Here is a 16,829-nt window from a genome sequence, read left to right on the forward strand (position 1 = left end):
TACAAGTCATAAGCGAGTTTAGTAGAGTCTTGCGGATCGGTACGGAGACGTCTGTACCTATCTTCGAGAGGCTACAGAGCTATTAGGACAGTTTCACTTCCTTAATTCCTATCGTGCGAGTTTATTAATCTCGGAGTTTGAACCTTTGTCATTCTATTCTCTCACATATGGTGAGGACAGGAGCTATAGTTACCGACGACGCTGCCCCAGAGTCGGTATTGCCAGGGGCCGGGGCAGAGGCAAAGGCCGAAAAGAAGCACGTGCTACAGCTGGAGCACCTGTCAGAGAAACAGTTGAGGAGCTGCCAGTAGATCCGGTTGGGGGAAAGGTATCAGAAACGCCTGTTGTTACCCCAAGACTTCAGGAGACTTTAGCACAGCTCCTGAGCATGTTCGGTATGTTGGCCCAGGCAGGGTTAATTCCGGTTGCATCAGCTACTTCATAGATCAAGGGAGGAGCTCAGACTCCCGCCGCCCATACTCTAGAGTAGCGAGCCTACAATGGTCAGGATTCAGGTGTCATGCTGACACAACCTGTTATTCCAGTTCAGCCCGTGGTTAGGGAAGCAGCATATGAGGGAGAACAACTCAGGCTTGCGAGGTTCAAGAAGGAGTGTCCTCCTACTTTCATTGGTTTGCTTTAGAGGATGCGCATGGGTTTCTAGGGGAGTGCTACCGTATTCTCTGCACTATGGGTATTGTGGAGAAGAGTGGGGTTGATTTTACTACGATCCAGCTTAAGGGAGCAGCATACCAGTTGTGGCGAGCGTATGAGTTGGGTAGTGTGGCCGATGGAGCTTCACTTTCATGGTTTTCGTTTTCAGAGATGTTCTTGAGAGAGTTTGTTCCCCAGACCCTTCGGGATGCATGGCACGTGGAGTTTGAGCAGCTGCGCCAGGGCACTATTTCAGTATCAGAGTATGTCGTTATATTCAGTGATTTGTCCAGACATGTGCCTGCTTTGGTTTCTACAGCCAGAGAGCGAGTCTGTAGGTTCATTGGGGGACTTAGTCATGATATCTGGTTCAGCATGGCTCACGAGCTGAAGTCGGATGTTCTATTTTAGCAGGTAGTAATGATCGGTTGCCGACGAGAAGGTATGCGGGCTAGGAGAGAGAGGGCATGGAAGATAAGAGGCCTCGTAGACCGGAGAGATCTACCGGTCCATATTCTAGAGGCAGGGTACGGTATGGTAGAGGTTTTGTGGGTCAGCCAGTTTAGTTTGCACTTAAGGCTTCACATGGTGTTTCAAGTAACCATAGGTCTCAGGGTACCTGTATCTGACAACTTTCACGGCAACGTCGGTAGAGAGGTAGCTTTGAGTGTGGAGATACCAGCCACATGGTGAGAGATTTGTCCCAAACACCGGATAGATATATTACAGTAGGGTATTCAGGCTATGAGTTCTGCTTCAGTTGCTGATATCCCTGCACTGCCAACTTGGGTGCAGGCTAGGCGAGTAGAGGGTGCCTAAGAGGGGGAGGCCTGGCCCGTTGAGGTGTTTTACGGTAGGGCTAAGGCCGTTGCACAAGATGATATTGTACAAGCATGGTTTTGATTTGTTATAGAGGAGTGTCATTCGCATTTTGTTTCGGTTCTGCTTATCGGGATGAGTCCTCCCAGTTTGCTCACATATGGGTGGGTTTCGTGATTTTGTACTTTGTTTATGAGTTTATCCCAGTTGGGAGATTCTATAGTGGTAGCCCGTGTCTAACGTGTTGTTTAATTTATTACTGAGAGCTATGAGACTAGAAGTGAATTTCTGTTACTCATTACGATAGTTTGATGTGATTTTTGGATGGTTGGTTACAATCTGTGCTTTAGATGCTCTACCAGTGTGGGAGTTCAGTATGTGTTGTGATTTTGTTGGTGAAATTGAATTAGTGGAAGGTTTCGGTTGTTATGATGTGTATTCTACTTGTGATTCAGAGTTGAGGGTGAGACCCTCGCGGTGTCATGTGCTTTGGTGTGTTTGGACCGGGCTGCGTGCCGCAGTAGATTTGTATTAAGATGAGATCCTTGTGATTTGTTCGTATGTTTTGATTCTCCCTTGTGTAATTGGTTCATAGTATGGTACTGATAAGGAGACGTACCTTTCGGGCTTGTTTGATAATTCTCTTATGTGTTTCTCCTTACATATTCAGTTATATTCGTGCTGTGTCTATAGGGTTTTAGCTTGCGAGGTGTGTGCCTAGTGGCGTTAGATATTACTTGATTCGGGTGAATAGTTATGAGGTCTTCATGTTTCTTGCATCATTGTCAGTGTTGTGGAGGTTTGAAATAGGGTTCTAACGGATATGAGGCTAATTGCCGGTACTGGATGTAATTATGGGCAACTACTATGGCTAGAGTTGTTGTTAAAGGCATATGTGTGAAGCGTTACGTCGTGAGGTTACACCTTGTGAGTGTAGGTATAAGTTGTTGCAGCTGGTTGAGATTGGTACCATATGTTGTTGCAGCTGGTTAAGGTTGGTACTGTGTGTTGATGTAGGAATCGGGTCGTTTGGAAGTTAACGGATGGTGAGAAATTTGGTTCTAAGGCCTATCAGTACAAGTGGAAGGAATAATCCTTAGTTGAGATGGTTTCATTGGGCCTATGTGGATTGGGGTGACGTGGGATCACCCGCGGGTGTATGTATGGTAAGTTCACTCAGTGATTTGATGACTTCGAAATGGTTCTTGACACGTTCTAGGACGAACGTTTGATTACGAGGGGGAGAATGTAACGATACGACCGGTAATTTTGAGAACTTAACGTCCTGTTCGGCGACAAAAGGTCTTGAGCAGCTTTCTATTATGTGTTATGACTTGCGTGTATGGCCGAGTTCCGTTTTCGGATGATTTAGGATCAATTTGGAAGAAGGATTCTTGTTTTAGAAGCTTAGGCGGTAAGAGTTGACCGGAGTTTTGACTTTGTGTAGACGACTCTGAAATGGTGTTTTGGTGATTCCAATAGCTTCATGTGGTGATTTTGGACTTAGGAGTGCGTCCGGATTTGGATTTGGAGATCCGTAGGGTAGTTCGAAGCATTTCGGTGAAAAATGAAAAGTTAACGTTTTGGAAGGTTGAGAGGTTTGACCGAGAGTTGACTTTGCTTATATCGGGGTCGGAATGCAATTCCAAGAGTTGAATTAGCTCCGTTATGTCATTTGGGACTTGTATGCAAAATTCGACGTCATTCCGGGTTGATTTGACATGTTTCGGCACGAGTTTGGAAAGTTGGAAGATTTGAAGATTCACAAGTTCGATTCGTGGTATGATTCGTAGTTTCGACATTGTTTGATGTGATTTGAGGCCTCAAGTAGGTCTGTGTTATGTTTTGGAGCTAGTTGGTATGTTCGGATAGGGTTCGGGGCCTCGGGTGTATTTCGGATGGGGCCGGGCGATTTCTCCATGATGTTGGACTGCTGATTTGCTGGTATCTAGTGTTCTTCACCGTGTTCACGATGAAACAGCCGCGTTTGCGTAGTGTAATTTGGAAGCTAGCAGAAAATGTTCTTCGCATTCGCAGCTAAAGGTTCGTGATCGCGAAAGTGGGAGTTCTACTTCATCGTGTCTGCATTTGTTGTTTCGCGAACGCGTAGTGGGCGACCAGGCTGGGGAAGGCCATGAGTGTTAGCCTTCGCGTTCGCAGAGTGCCATTTGCATTCGCGTAGCATATTTTTTGGCAGGTGATATTTTTCTTCTTCACGATCGCATACATATCTTCAGGATCGCGATACATGTTACCTGGGCAGCAGGATATATTTTTCCAACATCGAGGGTTTGGCCATTTCTACCATATCTTGAGTTGTAGACCTCGGTTTTTGAGCGATTCTTCGTAGGTTTTTCAAGAAAATAATTGGGGTAAGTTTTCTTCACCCAGAATTTATTATATTCCATGATCCCATCTTTATTTTTATCTTATAATTAGTGTTTTGAGTTGAGGGAAATGGGAATTTTTTAAGAAATCTTTCAAAATATAAAATGATGATTTGAAAGACGAATTCACATCGGAATGTGATAATTTTGGTATGGTTGAGCCCGTATCAGAATGGGTGTTCGGGTTTTGTGAATTTTATCGGGTTTCGAGGTACGGGCCTGCAGTTTGACTTTTGGGTTGACTTTTTAGTTTTTGTTAAAGATTGAAGCTTTATTATCCGAAATTGTTTCCAATGAGTTTTCTTTATTATTTGAAGTTATTTTGGCTAGATCTGAGCCGTCCGTAGGTTATTTCACTCGAGAAGGTCATTTTTGAATAACGGTCTAGCTTCTTTGAGGTAAGTATCTTGCTTAAAGTTGCGGGAGGGGGGGGGGGGGACTACCCCTTAGGATTCGGGTCATTTATGCTATTTGTGTCATGTGAACGCCGTGTACGCAAGGTGATGAGTACGTGCCCGGACTTATTTGTTGAAATTTGACAGTATAGGGCTCTTAGGTTCTTATGTTCCTTAGATATGAAGTTGTTTTGCCATGTTAAATCCTCATTTACTAGTTTCACCTTTACGTGTCTTAACTGGAATTAATTGATTCATGTTCCACCCTTATTTTCTATTAAATTCTTATGTGCCTTAACTGAAGTTGTTACCTTTTTTGTTGCCATGCTATCCTTCCCTAATTGCTTATCCTTAATTGAAGTTATTATTATCTTTTCCATAATTACTTATCCTTAATTGAGTTTGTTGTACCTCCTCCATAATTACTCAACCTAAAATGAAATTTTGTTATCCCTTATCATTGTTGACTTATCCTTATTTGGAAATATAGATTTGTGTTATCTCTCTTATCGTCGAATTTTACTTTTGTAGAATCATTGCCACATATTATCTCTTCCTTGTTGAGCTATTCTTGTTGAGACAATTATTTCCCTGTTGTGTCCTTCTTAGTGAGCTCGTTCTTCCATTTCCTTTGTATTCTGAAGTTACTGAGTTGGTTTACTTTCCGTATTCTCGGGTTATTGTCGTTGTTGCTTTTGTATTCAGTGTTGTTAAGACGAGGGCTATGTGTGGTTGTGATACTGAAACTGTTTTGAGGAAATGTTGTGTCATGTGGGCACATATTGTGAAAGTCATTTGTTTGAGCTGCTATGTTTTGGCAACCGTGTTTTATTGTGAGAATGGTTATGTTGTTTGCACGAGGCTTCCGCCGTGCGGTTGTTATTGTGTTGGCACGAGGTTTCTGCCGTGCAGTTGTTATTGTATTTGCACGAGGTTTCTACTGTGTGGTTGTTAGTGTGTTGGCACGGGATTTCTACCGTGCGGTTATTATTGTGTTTGCACGAGATTTTTCCATGAGGATGTTATTGTGTTGCACGAGGTTTCTTTCGTGCTGATGTTATTGATATGCATGCGGTGGTATGGTCTGGGTGTTGAAACGCATGCGGTGAGATAAGCCGAGCTTGAAACGTGTGGCTAGTAGGGGAACTAATAGAAGCCATGCGGTGTGACAAGGTGGGATAAAACGCGGGATGATATTTTGGGAAAATGATTTTCGAAACTAAATATAAAGACTCCCGCGGTGATATAAGGAAAGTTGTAATTCATTTTACTATTTGAGACTATGAGGGGGTACCTCGGGAGGGCTCTGTTGTTATTTCCCCTTTTCTGTGCACTTGTTTTTGATTGTTGTTGTCACGACCCGAATTTCCCACCGTCGGGAACGTGATGGTGCCTAACATTGAACCTGCTAGTCAAGCCAACGTTGCTGATTATTTTACCCTTTTTCTTTTATCTTTCAGCAATTTACAAGATAACATAACATAAACAGCGGAATAAAATGCGGAAGAACAGAATTTAGCAGTTTATTGTAATACTAGTACGAAATCCCAAAATAGAAATCCACCCAGGACTGGTGTCACAATATCACGGACTATCTAAGAATACTACAAGTAGTGGTCCGAACAAGAAAAATACAAGTTTGTCTCAGTAATAGATAAAAACAGAATGGAAATCTGATAGAAGGGGACGCCAAGGCCTGCAGACGCCTGTAGGACTACCTCGGGTCTCCACTGGACTGAAGGCAGCAACCTCATTCTACGGTCCGTAGGGTCCAGTACCGGGATCTGCACAAAGGAGTGCAGAGTGTAGCATCAGTACAACCGACCCCATGTACTGGTAAGTGTCGAGCCTAACCTCGGCGAAGTAGTGACGAGGCTAGGACACAACAACCAAATAACCTGTGCAATTAAATCATATCCCGGAAACAATAATAACAAGAATTAAACATAACAGGAGGGTAAAGGGGAAAACATGCTGAGAGGGTTATCAAGTTATAACAGATATAAAGCAGGGCGACAAAGTAAATATCAAACTTAAAGCAACGGTATTAATAACACAAAAACAAGTGCACGACATGACCCTTCGTGCTTTTACTCTCGACCTCACTATAGAAATCAACAGAAATGGCACGGCATTACCCTTCGTGCTTTTAATATCATTAATATAGCACGAAATCACCCTTCGTGCATTAATCCTCACAATATCGGCACGGCATCACCCTTCGTGCATTAACACTCTCTCATAATCTCATGCACGGCATCACCCTTCGTGCTTTACACTCTTCCTCACCCAAACAAATACAATGATAACATCCCGGCAACGGAATCCACAATAGAAACATCAAATAGAAACAATACCGTCCCGGCAAGGGAGTCAACAACAGAAACAATATCATCCCGGGAAAGGAATCAACTATAACAAAACTAGTTTCAACAATTACTTCACAAATAAACCTCAGCTAGAACCAATACTCGACAATAGTCAACTACCAAGAATTTATCATAAACATTATACCACAGTACTAATCATCAATTTCAACAATTACAATACATAATAAAAACCACAACAATCTTAATATAAGACTCACGAGCATGCTTGACACCAACGTATAGATACTCGTCACCTCACTTATACGTCGTACTCGACACTAACACATATTCCCTCAAGCTAAGGTCAAACCAAACACTTACCTCGAATTCCACGGCCAAACTCAAGCCTCAAATAGCGCTTTTCCTTTTGATTCCACTTCCAATTAACTTGTATCTAACCCAATTTAATTTAACAACATCAATAAATGCTAAAGAATTCAACTCCAATGCTAAATTATAGGTTTTCTATCATTTTCCCCAAAAAGCCAAAAAATCGACCCCGAGCCCCTTGGTCAAAACTCGAGGTTCGAACCAAAACCCGATCACCCATTCACCCACGAGCCCGAATATGCAATTAGTTTCGAAATCCGACCCCAAAACGAGGTCTAAATTCCAATTATTCAAAAAGCCCTAATCTATCCAAATTCCCAATTTCTACCATAGAAACCCTAGATTTTTGGATGAAGATTAATGAAATGTAAAGGGAAATTGAAAGAAAAAGGTTTAGAATCATATACCAATACTTTGGAGAAGAACTTGCCTCTTGAAAATCGCCTCAATGCTCTCTAGTTTTGAAAATATGAAGTTGTGGTCTAAATTCCCGTTCTGCTACTGTTTTAAGTGCTGGGTGACAGTGTTCATCGCGTTCGTGTGAGCACTGTCGCGTTCGCGAAGAGCTACCTACTGAGGACTTACGCGATCGCGGGAAAAGCTACGCGTTCGTGAAGGTTTAGCCCAACCCTGCCTTCGCGTTCGCAATATAGGGGTCGCGTTCGCGTAGGTTTCCCTATGTTCCCTGACCATCCCATCCTAAAGCTACGCGTTCGCGGTTGACCGGTCGCGTTCGCGTAGAGCAGTCCCCCCAATGCTCCGCGTTCGCGACCTTGGTCTCGCGTTCGCATAGGGTAAAATCCTTCCCAGCCCAGTTTCCCCTTCGCGATCGCGGGAGTGACCACGCGATCCCGATGCATGGTGCAACAGACACCAGCATCAGCAATCATACCAGATTTTGCTAAGTCAAAAACACCCCGAAGCCTATCCGAAACTCACCGAGCCCTCAGGGCTCCTAGCCAAACATACGCACAACTCTAAAAACATCATACGGACTTGTTCATGCAATCAAATCGCCAAAATAACATCTTGAACAATGAATTTAACACCAAAATCAATGAAACTTTCAAGAACTCTTAAAGTTTCCATTTCACAACCGAGGGTCCGATTCACGTCATATGAATTCCGTTTCTTACCAAATTTCACAGGCACAAATTAAATATCATAATAAACCTGTACCGGGCTCTGGAACCAAAATACGGGCCCGATACCATCAAATTCAAACATTTTTAAATTTCCATAAACTCTTAGTTAAACAATTTCTTTCAAAAATTCATTTCTCAGGCTAGGGACCTCAGAATTCAATTCTGTGCACACACACAAGTCCTATATTTTTCTACAGACCCTCCGGGACAGTCAAATCACGGGTCCGGGTCTGTTTACCCAAAATGTTGGCCGAAGTCAACTTAAATTCAATTTTAAAGGCAAAATTAGCACTTTTATCAAAATTTTCACATAAGAGCTTTCCGGATATACGCCCGGACTGCGCACACAAATCGAGGTGGAACGAAAGGAGGTTTTTAAGACCTCAGGACATAGATTTGACTTTCAAAACAAGAGATGACCTTTTGGGTCATCACAGTTGTTTTCCTTATCATACTACTAATTATTTTCCTCCGTATTCCTCTATTTGCTTAGTTCTATGTAGCTAATCTTGTTTTGATGGTCGCTTTTTCAAACTTCATTGCTTCTTTTATAACATTGTACATTTCGTGGTGGTCATTTCTTATGTGCCATTCATTGTCTCTTCTCTTATTTGTTGACTGAAATTGTGGTAGAACACTTGCACAAGCATACACATAGTTAGATCACCCATATCGGTTTTAAAAGAGGACTCTTGGCATCATTAACCATTGTACGTACTCTTGTCTACTTGCCTTCTGAGTGAGGAATGTTCTATTGGCCCATGAGTCATCCGTGCGATTATGAATTGTAATGTGGGCACAAGATTCCAAGTGATTAGGTTTTAAGAATTGGATCCATAAGCTGTGATTATGAGGTCCGGTATCGCGTGGAAATGCTTGAACAAAATATGGTGTGATAGCGGTTGTTCTTAGTGAGTTCTTACCGGTTTTCCTTTATTTGGTTTCATCGGACTTAGACTGTGTTCAGCTTACACCACAGCATTATCACCTGACCGCTTCCTGTTAAATATTGTTGTTATTAGTGTGTCATTGTAAGTATTGTTTTGAGTTCCTTATTCTCCTTAGCTTTACTGAGTGACTGTGAGTACTGAGTGATTGGGAGGACTGAGTGACTGGGAGGACTGAGTGGATTGATACTCTGAGAGTATTTATATGGCTGTTCACTATGTTCTATCGCATTTGACATGCGACTTGGCATATAGGCATAGAGACGCACTCTCCTCATGTTGTACGGTATCACGTCATTCATGAATTCACATACACATTGACATGTAGGCTTAGAGATGTATTTTCCTCATTCCATTTGATAATGAAACATTTACCTGTGGAAAAGTTTTGGAAAGAAAAATCACAGTTTTCATACTTACTCATATTTTTGGTGATTTCGGCAAAGGATTTGAGTTTTATTGTAATACTTGAAAAGCAAATGACTATTTTTTTGATGAGATTTTTTCTTAGAGTTATTAGTTGTGTTACTTTCATTATATCGTTATGAACTGTTACTGGTTATTGGAGTCGGACTCCGACCCTTGTCCCAGCTCGTCACTTCTTTCAACCTAAGGTTAGGTTTGTTACTTATTGAGTACATGGGGTCAGTTGTACTCATACTATAATTCTGCATCTTGCGCGGAGATTTGGATGTTGATGTTGTGGTGCATGATGGAAGCTAGCATTGAAGACGTACCTGCGTTCCAGTTACAGATGCCTCTTGTTCATGGTAGCACTAGACATTTAAAAATCTGTTTATCTACATTCGGACAAATGATGTACTTATTTCATACTAGCTTTCTAAACTCTAAATGTTAGAAGCTCATGATTTGTACTACCAGTCCTTGGGGATTCTCTGTATAATAGTTTTGCTGTATTATCATTTATTCTCTTAAGAAATATCATTTGAACTGCTTTGTTGTTAACTGGCTTACCTAGCGGGCTGGGTTAGGTGCCATCACAGCTAGTTGAATTTTGGTTCGTGACAAGTTGGTATCTGAGCTCTAGGTTCATAGGTTCTACGAGTCATGAGAAAGTGTCTAGTAGAGTCTTGCGAATCGGTATGATGACGTCCATACCTATCTTCGAGAGGCTACAGGGCGTTGATAATTTCCCATCTTTCTTTCCTTATCGTGCGAAATTGATTCAGTTTGAAACATAACTCTTTGAATTCTTTCCATGCATTCGTATGCGCATGTGAGCGCTCGGTATCAGTGTTGCATCGACGGATTGTGATTCCATGGATGAGGTGCGAGATGTGATTTTGGTATGATGATGATAGGCCAGTCTGGAGGACATGAGGCCGAGTTTTGATTGTAGCTTGAGCACGAGGATTTTGGTTGTGTGAGCACGTGCTTTTAGACTTATACGTCCGGTAGTCTCCCTATTAGTGGAATTATGGCTCGATGGATGATTGGATGGCTATATGATGAGTAGGATGTGACTGCAGGATGTGTTCAGATTGATTGAAAGTGACGAGAAGAGTTTGCTTGAGGTAAAAAAAGACTATTGGGTGCTTGATTTCTGTCTTGATGTGGTGTATAGTTTCGAGTTATGAGAGTATTGGAGGATCTTTCATGTTGTTTAACCGTGGAACGAATTAGGTTCTCATGCCTTGTTGGTGAGTTCAGACCCAAGAAAATTGAGCGATTACATAGTAGTTGTGGCCACGAAAGAGTATAAAGAGATGTCAGTTTGGGGCTAAGTAGGTGGGTTATAACCTGCGAGGTAATCTACAGATGTGTGATTTTTATGATGTTGTGTGGAGGCTTTCTTTTCCACCAATGGGTTATAGTTGTGCGATTTGAGTTTGGATCGGTTGTAGTATTTGACATGATCGTCACGAGGGTGAATGCGAGATTTGCAAGTGATTTGAGGTATTATATGGATTGTGTTACGTGGGTTTATGAAGGATTTAGTTGAACCTCACGGTGGTATTATGGCAGTAATGGGGTATGGTTATTGTAAGTTATCGGATGTTTTATTCTATGGCTTTGTCAAGTGGGGGAGTCTACTATCGCCGATTTGCATGCGCAGTCCGGGCGCGTAGCCGGAAAGCCTATATGTGAAAATCTGTGAAAAATGGTAAATTTTGACTTTAAAATGAATTAATTTGACTTCGGTCAACATTTTGGGTAAACGGACCCGGACCCGGACCCGTGATTTGACGGTCCCGTAGGGTCCGTAGGAAAATATGGGACATGGGCGTATGCCCGGAATCGAATTCCGAGGTCCCAAGCCCGAGAAATGAAGTTTTAAAGAAAATTGTTTTCTGAAATTATTTATGAGTTTTGGAAATGAACTATGATTAAAACTTGATGGTATCGGTCCCGTATTTTGGTTCCGGCGCCCGGTACAGGTCTTATATGTGATTTAAGATAAGTCTGTGAAATTTGGCAAGAAACGGACTTGAAACGACGTGAATCGGATAGTTTTGGAGTAAAATGGAAAATTTGAAGTTCTTGAGAAATTTCATGATTTTGATGCTAATTTCATAGTTGTTGATGTTATTTTAGTGATTTGAATGCACGAGCGAGTCTGTACAATGTTTTTAGGTTGGTGTGCATGTTTGGTTTGGAGCCCCGAGGGCTCGGGTGAGTTTTGGATAGGTCACGGGATGGATTTTGGACTTGAGGAGATTGCAGACTTTCAGCTGTGCATTGCAGGTCTGCAGGCTTCGTGGCTCGCAAATGCGAGTTCGCAAATCCGAAGGCCTTGTCGCAAATGCGATCAATGGCCCAGGCCAGCTACCTCGCAATTGCGAGGAAATCCATCGCAAATGCGATGACTCACCTCCTAACCAGTAGTCGCAAATGCGACACAATCTTCGCAATTTCCAACTCGCAAATGCTAAAACCCCCTTCGCAAATGCGAACCTAGGAGGGGTCGGGGTTCGCAATTGCGAACCCTAGTCACAATTCCCATATCTGCAACCTGCAATTTTATAACTTTGCCGAAAATCTCCCATTTTTCACACTCTTTCAAAACCAAAACACTCTTGGGCGATTTTTCAAAGACAACTCTTCTTCCAAAGCGATTGTAAGTCAATTTTAACTCGTTTTCTTCAATCATTAACATCTTTTAACATGATTTCAACTCAAAATCAATGATTTTCATGGGGAAAATGGGTGTGTTGGGTAGAACCTAGGTTTTTCAAAAATTGGGGATTTGGACCTCGATTTGAGGTCCGATTTCAAAACAAAATATATATTTGGGTTCGTGGGGGAATGGATAATCGGGTTTTGGTTCGAACCTCGGGTTTTGACCATGTGGGCCCGGGGGCGGTTTTTGACTTTTTGGGTAAAACTTTGGAAAATTCATTTTCATGCATTGGAATTGATTCATTTAGCGTTTATTGACATAATTAAGTAACTTGTGAGTAGATACGAGCGAATTGGTGGTGAAATCAAGGGGTAAAGCGATAGTGAGACGTGAATTATGTTCGTGGCATCGAGGTAAGTGTTTGGTCTAACCTTAGCTTGAGGGACTAGGAGTCGAGTCTTATTTGTTATGTGTTAATTGTGGAGTACGACGTATAGGCATGGCGACGAGTATCTAGACGTCAGTGGCAAGCATGCCCGTGAGTCTTGTATTGTAATTATTATGCCTCCGTCGTGGTTTATTGCGTTTCATATGAGGATTTTAGTATTGTTCCCTTGCCGGGATGCTATTATCATTATTGTTCCCTTGCAGGGATGTTGTTATCATTGTAGTTCCCTTGCCGGGATGTTATTATCATTATTGCTCCCTTGCCGGGATGTTTATTTTAATATTATTGTTCCTTTGCCGGAATTCTTTTGATTGGTGTTGATAAAAAAAATAGGAGCGGGTTGCACGCCTGCAATGGCAATATGTGAAATGGGAGCGGATTGCATGTATGCAACAGTAATATGTGAAATGGGAGTGGGTTGCACGCCTGCAATGGAAATATACGAAATGGGAGTGGGTTGCACACCTGTAACGGAAATATATAAAATGGGAACGGGTTGCACGCTTGCAACGGTAATATATGAAATGGGAGCGGGTTGCACGCCTGCAACAAGGTATATGAAATGGGATCCGGTTGCACCCCTGCAACAAGATATATGAAATGGGATCGGGTTGCACGCCTGCAACAAGATATTCGAAATGGGATTGGTTTGCGCGCCTGCAACTAGAAAGAGATGAAAGTGAATAGTGTGTTTGTTTCTCTTATTCTTGTTAGAATACTGTGTTTGTTTATTTTATTCTTGTTAGCAATTGAATTTAGATTTCTCTACATTACTCTTTGGTATTCTGTTGTTATCTAATACTCCCCGCAGCATGTTTTCCCCCTCCCAATATCTGCCTTTATTTCCGTTGTATATGATTTAACTGCACAGGTTTATTTGGTTGTCTGGTCCTAGCCTCGTCACTACTTCGCCGGGGTTAGGCCAGGCACTTACCAGCACATGGGGTCGGTTGGGCTGATACTACACTCTGCACTCTTTTTGTGCAGATCCCAGTGCTGTAGATTACGGACCGCAGTGAGATAGTTGTTTCGTGTTCATCAGGCGACTCGAGGTAGTCCTGCAGGCGTCCGCAAGCCTTGGCGTCTCCTTCTATCTATTATTCTTGTTTCCTTCATGTATTTCCAGAGACAGAGTTGTGTTATTTCCTTCAGACCTTTATTTGTAGTACTCTTAGACAGTCTGTAAAGTTGTGACACCAGTCTTGGGTAGATTTGTTTTGGATTGGTATTAGCAGTACTATTAAAACTTTGCAACTTAGTCTTCCACCTATTTAAATTCTGTGGTTATTTCAATTTTGGTTCTTAATTGTTATCGGATTAAAAATGGAAACAAGGTAAATAGTTAAACCGGTTGGCTTGCCTAGCTTTCACGAGTAGGCACCATCACGACTCCCGAGGGTGGGAAATCCGGGTCGTGACAAGTTGGTATCAGAGCTCTAGGTTACATGGGTCTCACAGTTCACAGACAAGCTTAGTAAAGTCTGAGGGATCGGTACGGAGACGTCTGTATTCTTTCCTGTCGTGCGGTTTGGTTCTCAGTGCTATAATTTCACTCTGTCTTCCGCGATGGCGAGGTCACATNATTGCTAGGTATTGCCCTCGAGCACCGAGTAACTCTCAGCATCGGGGTTCCCGTGCCATGGTTCAGGCACCGAGTGTTCCACAGCCCGCCCAGCCAGCTAAATGTGGGGGTAGATGTGCTAGAGGTGGAGGTAGAGGTATTAGAGGTGGAGCTCAGGCCGCTAGAGGTGGAGGCCAGCCACCAGCAGGCTGTCCCAGAGATGTAGTTCAGGGTGGTGGGGCCCAGCCCCGATGTTATGCTCTTCCAGCCAGGCCCGAGGCTGAGGCTTCTGATGCAGTTATTACAGGTACTGTTCTGGTTTGTAGCAGAGATGCCTCAATTTTATTTGATCCAGGGTCTACATACTCCTATGTGTCATCTTATTTTGCACCGTATCTGGTCATTCCTAGTGATTCTTTGAGTGCTCCTGTTTATGTGTCTACCCTGGTGGGTGATTCTATTATGGTAGATTGAGTCTATCGTTCATGTATAGTTGTAATTGGAGGTCTTGAGACTCGTGTAGATTTGCTTCTTATGGACATGGTTGATTTTGATGTCATATTGGGAATGGATTGGTTATCACCTTACCACGCTATCTTGGACTGTCATGCCAAGACTGTGACCTTAGCCTTGCTTGGTTTACCTCATTTAGAGTGGAGAGGGACTCCTGGTCATTCTACCCACAGTGTTATCTCTTATATGAAGGCTCGTCGTATGGTCGAGAAAGGGTGTTTGGCCTATTTGGCCTATGTTCGTGATTCTAGTGCTGAGGTTCCTCCTATTGATTCTGTGCCCGTTGTTTGCGAGTTTCCTGAGGTATTTCCTTCAGACCTGCCGGGTATGCCACCCGACAGGGATATTGACTTTTGCATTGATTTGGCTCCGGTCACTCAGCCCATTTCTATCCCGCCGTATCGTATGGCCCCGCCTGAGTTGAAAGAGTTGAAGGAGCAGTTGCAAGACTTGCTTGAGAAGGGTTTCATTAGACCGAGTGTTTCGCCTTGGGGTGCACCGGTGTTGTTTGTTAAGAAGAAGGACGGATCGATGAGAATGTGTATCGATTACCGGCAGTTGAACAAGGTTACAATCAAGAATAAGTATCCATTGCCGAGGACTGATAATTTGTTTGATCAGCTTCAGGGTGCCAAGGTATTTCCGGAGATTGACTTGAGATCTGGCTACCATCAGTTAAGGATTAGGGCATCCGATGTCCCTAAGACATCTTTCCGCACTCGGTACGGGCATTATGAGTTCTTGGTGATGTCATTCGGGTTGACAAATGCCCCAGAAGCTTTTATGGATTTGATGAACCGAGTGTTCAGGCCTTACTTGGATTTATACATGATATTCTTAAATGATGATATTTTGATATATTCTCGCAGCCGGGAGGAGCACGAGCAACATCTTAGAGTGGTTCTTCCGACTTTGAGGGATAGTCAGTTGTATGCTAAGTTTTCGAAATGTGAGTTCTGGTTGAGTTCAGTTGCATTCCTGGGTCATGTTGTGTCAGCAGAGGGTATTCAGGTTGATCTGAAGAAGATTGAGGCAGTCAAGAACTGGCCTAGACCAGCATCAGCTACAGAGATCCGGAGTTTCTTGGGATTGGCAGGCTACTATCGTCGGTTCGTAGAGGGGTTTTCATCTATTGCAGCCCCGATGACCAGGTTGACCCAGAAGGGTGCCCAGTTCAAATGGTCGGACGAGTGTGAGCGAGCTTTCAGAAGCTCAAGACAGCTCTGACTACGGCACCGGTGTTGGTTTTACCCACAGGTTCAGGGCCTTATACCGTTTATTGTGATGCATCTCGTATTGGACTTGGTGCGGTATTGATGCAGGATGGCAGGGTCATTGCCTATGCTTCGTGGCAGTTGAAGATTCATGAAAAAAACTATCTGGTTCATGATTTGGAGTTAGCATCCATTGTTCACGCGTTGAAGATTTGGAGGCATTATCTGTATGGCGTGGCATGTGAGGTGTTCACGGATCACAAGAGTTTGCAGTATTTGTTCAAGCAGAAGGAGCTAAACTTGAGGCAGAGAAGGTGGTTGGAGTTGTTGAAAGACTACGATATCACCATCTTATAACATCCGGGGAAGGCCAATGTGGTGGCCGATGCTTTGAGTAGGAAGTCAGCCAGTATAGGCAGTCTTGCTTATATACCGGTCGGTGAGAGACCGCTTGCCTTGGATGTTCAGGCTTTGGCCAATCAGTTCATGAGGTTGGATGTTTCTGAGCCCAGCCGTGTGTTAGCTTGCACCGTCACTTGTTCTTCAGTATTGGAGCGTATCTGAGCTCGGCAGTATGATGATCCTCATTTATGTGTCCTCAGAGACACGGTGCAGCACGGAGGTGCCAAGCAGGTTACCTTAGGTGATGATGGACTTTTGAGATTACAGGTTCGAGTTTGTGTGCCTAATGTTGATGGACTCCGAGAGTTGATTTTAGAGAAGGCTCATAGCTCCCGGTACTCTATTCATCCGGGCGCTGCGAAGATGTATCAGGATTTGCGGCAGCATTACTGGTGGAGGAGAATGAAGAAGGATATCGTTGCATATGTGGTTCGGTGTTTGAATTGTCAACAAGTTAAGTACGAGCATCAGAGGCCTGGTGGTTTGTTCCAGAAGATTGAGACTCCTGAGTGGAAGTGGGAGCGTATCACTATGGACTTCGTTGTTGGACTCCCACGGACTCA

This window comes from Nicotiana attenuata, chromosome 7, assembly GCF_001879085.1.
Source record: "Nicotiana attenuata strain UT chromosome 7, NIATTr2, whole genome shotgun sequence".
NCBI classification, from domain to species: domain Eukaryota; kingdom Viridiplantae; phylum Streptophyta; class Magnoliopsida; order Solanales; family Solanaceae; genus Nicotiana; species Nicotiana attenuata.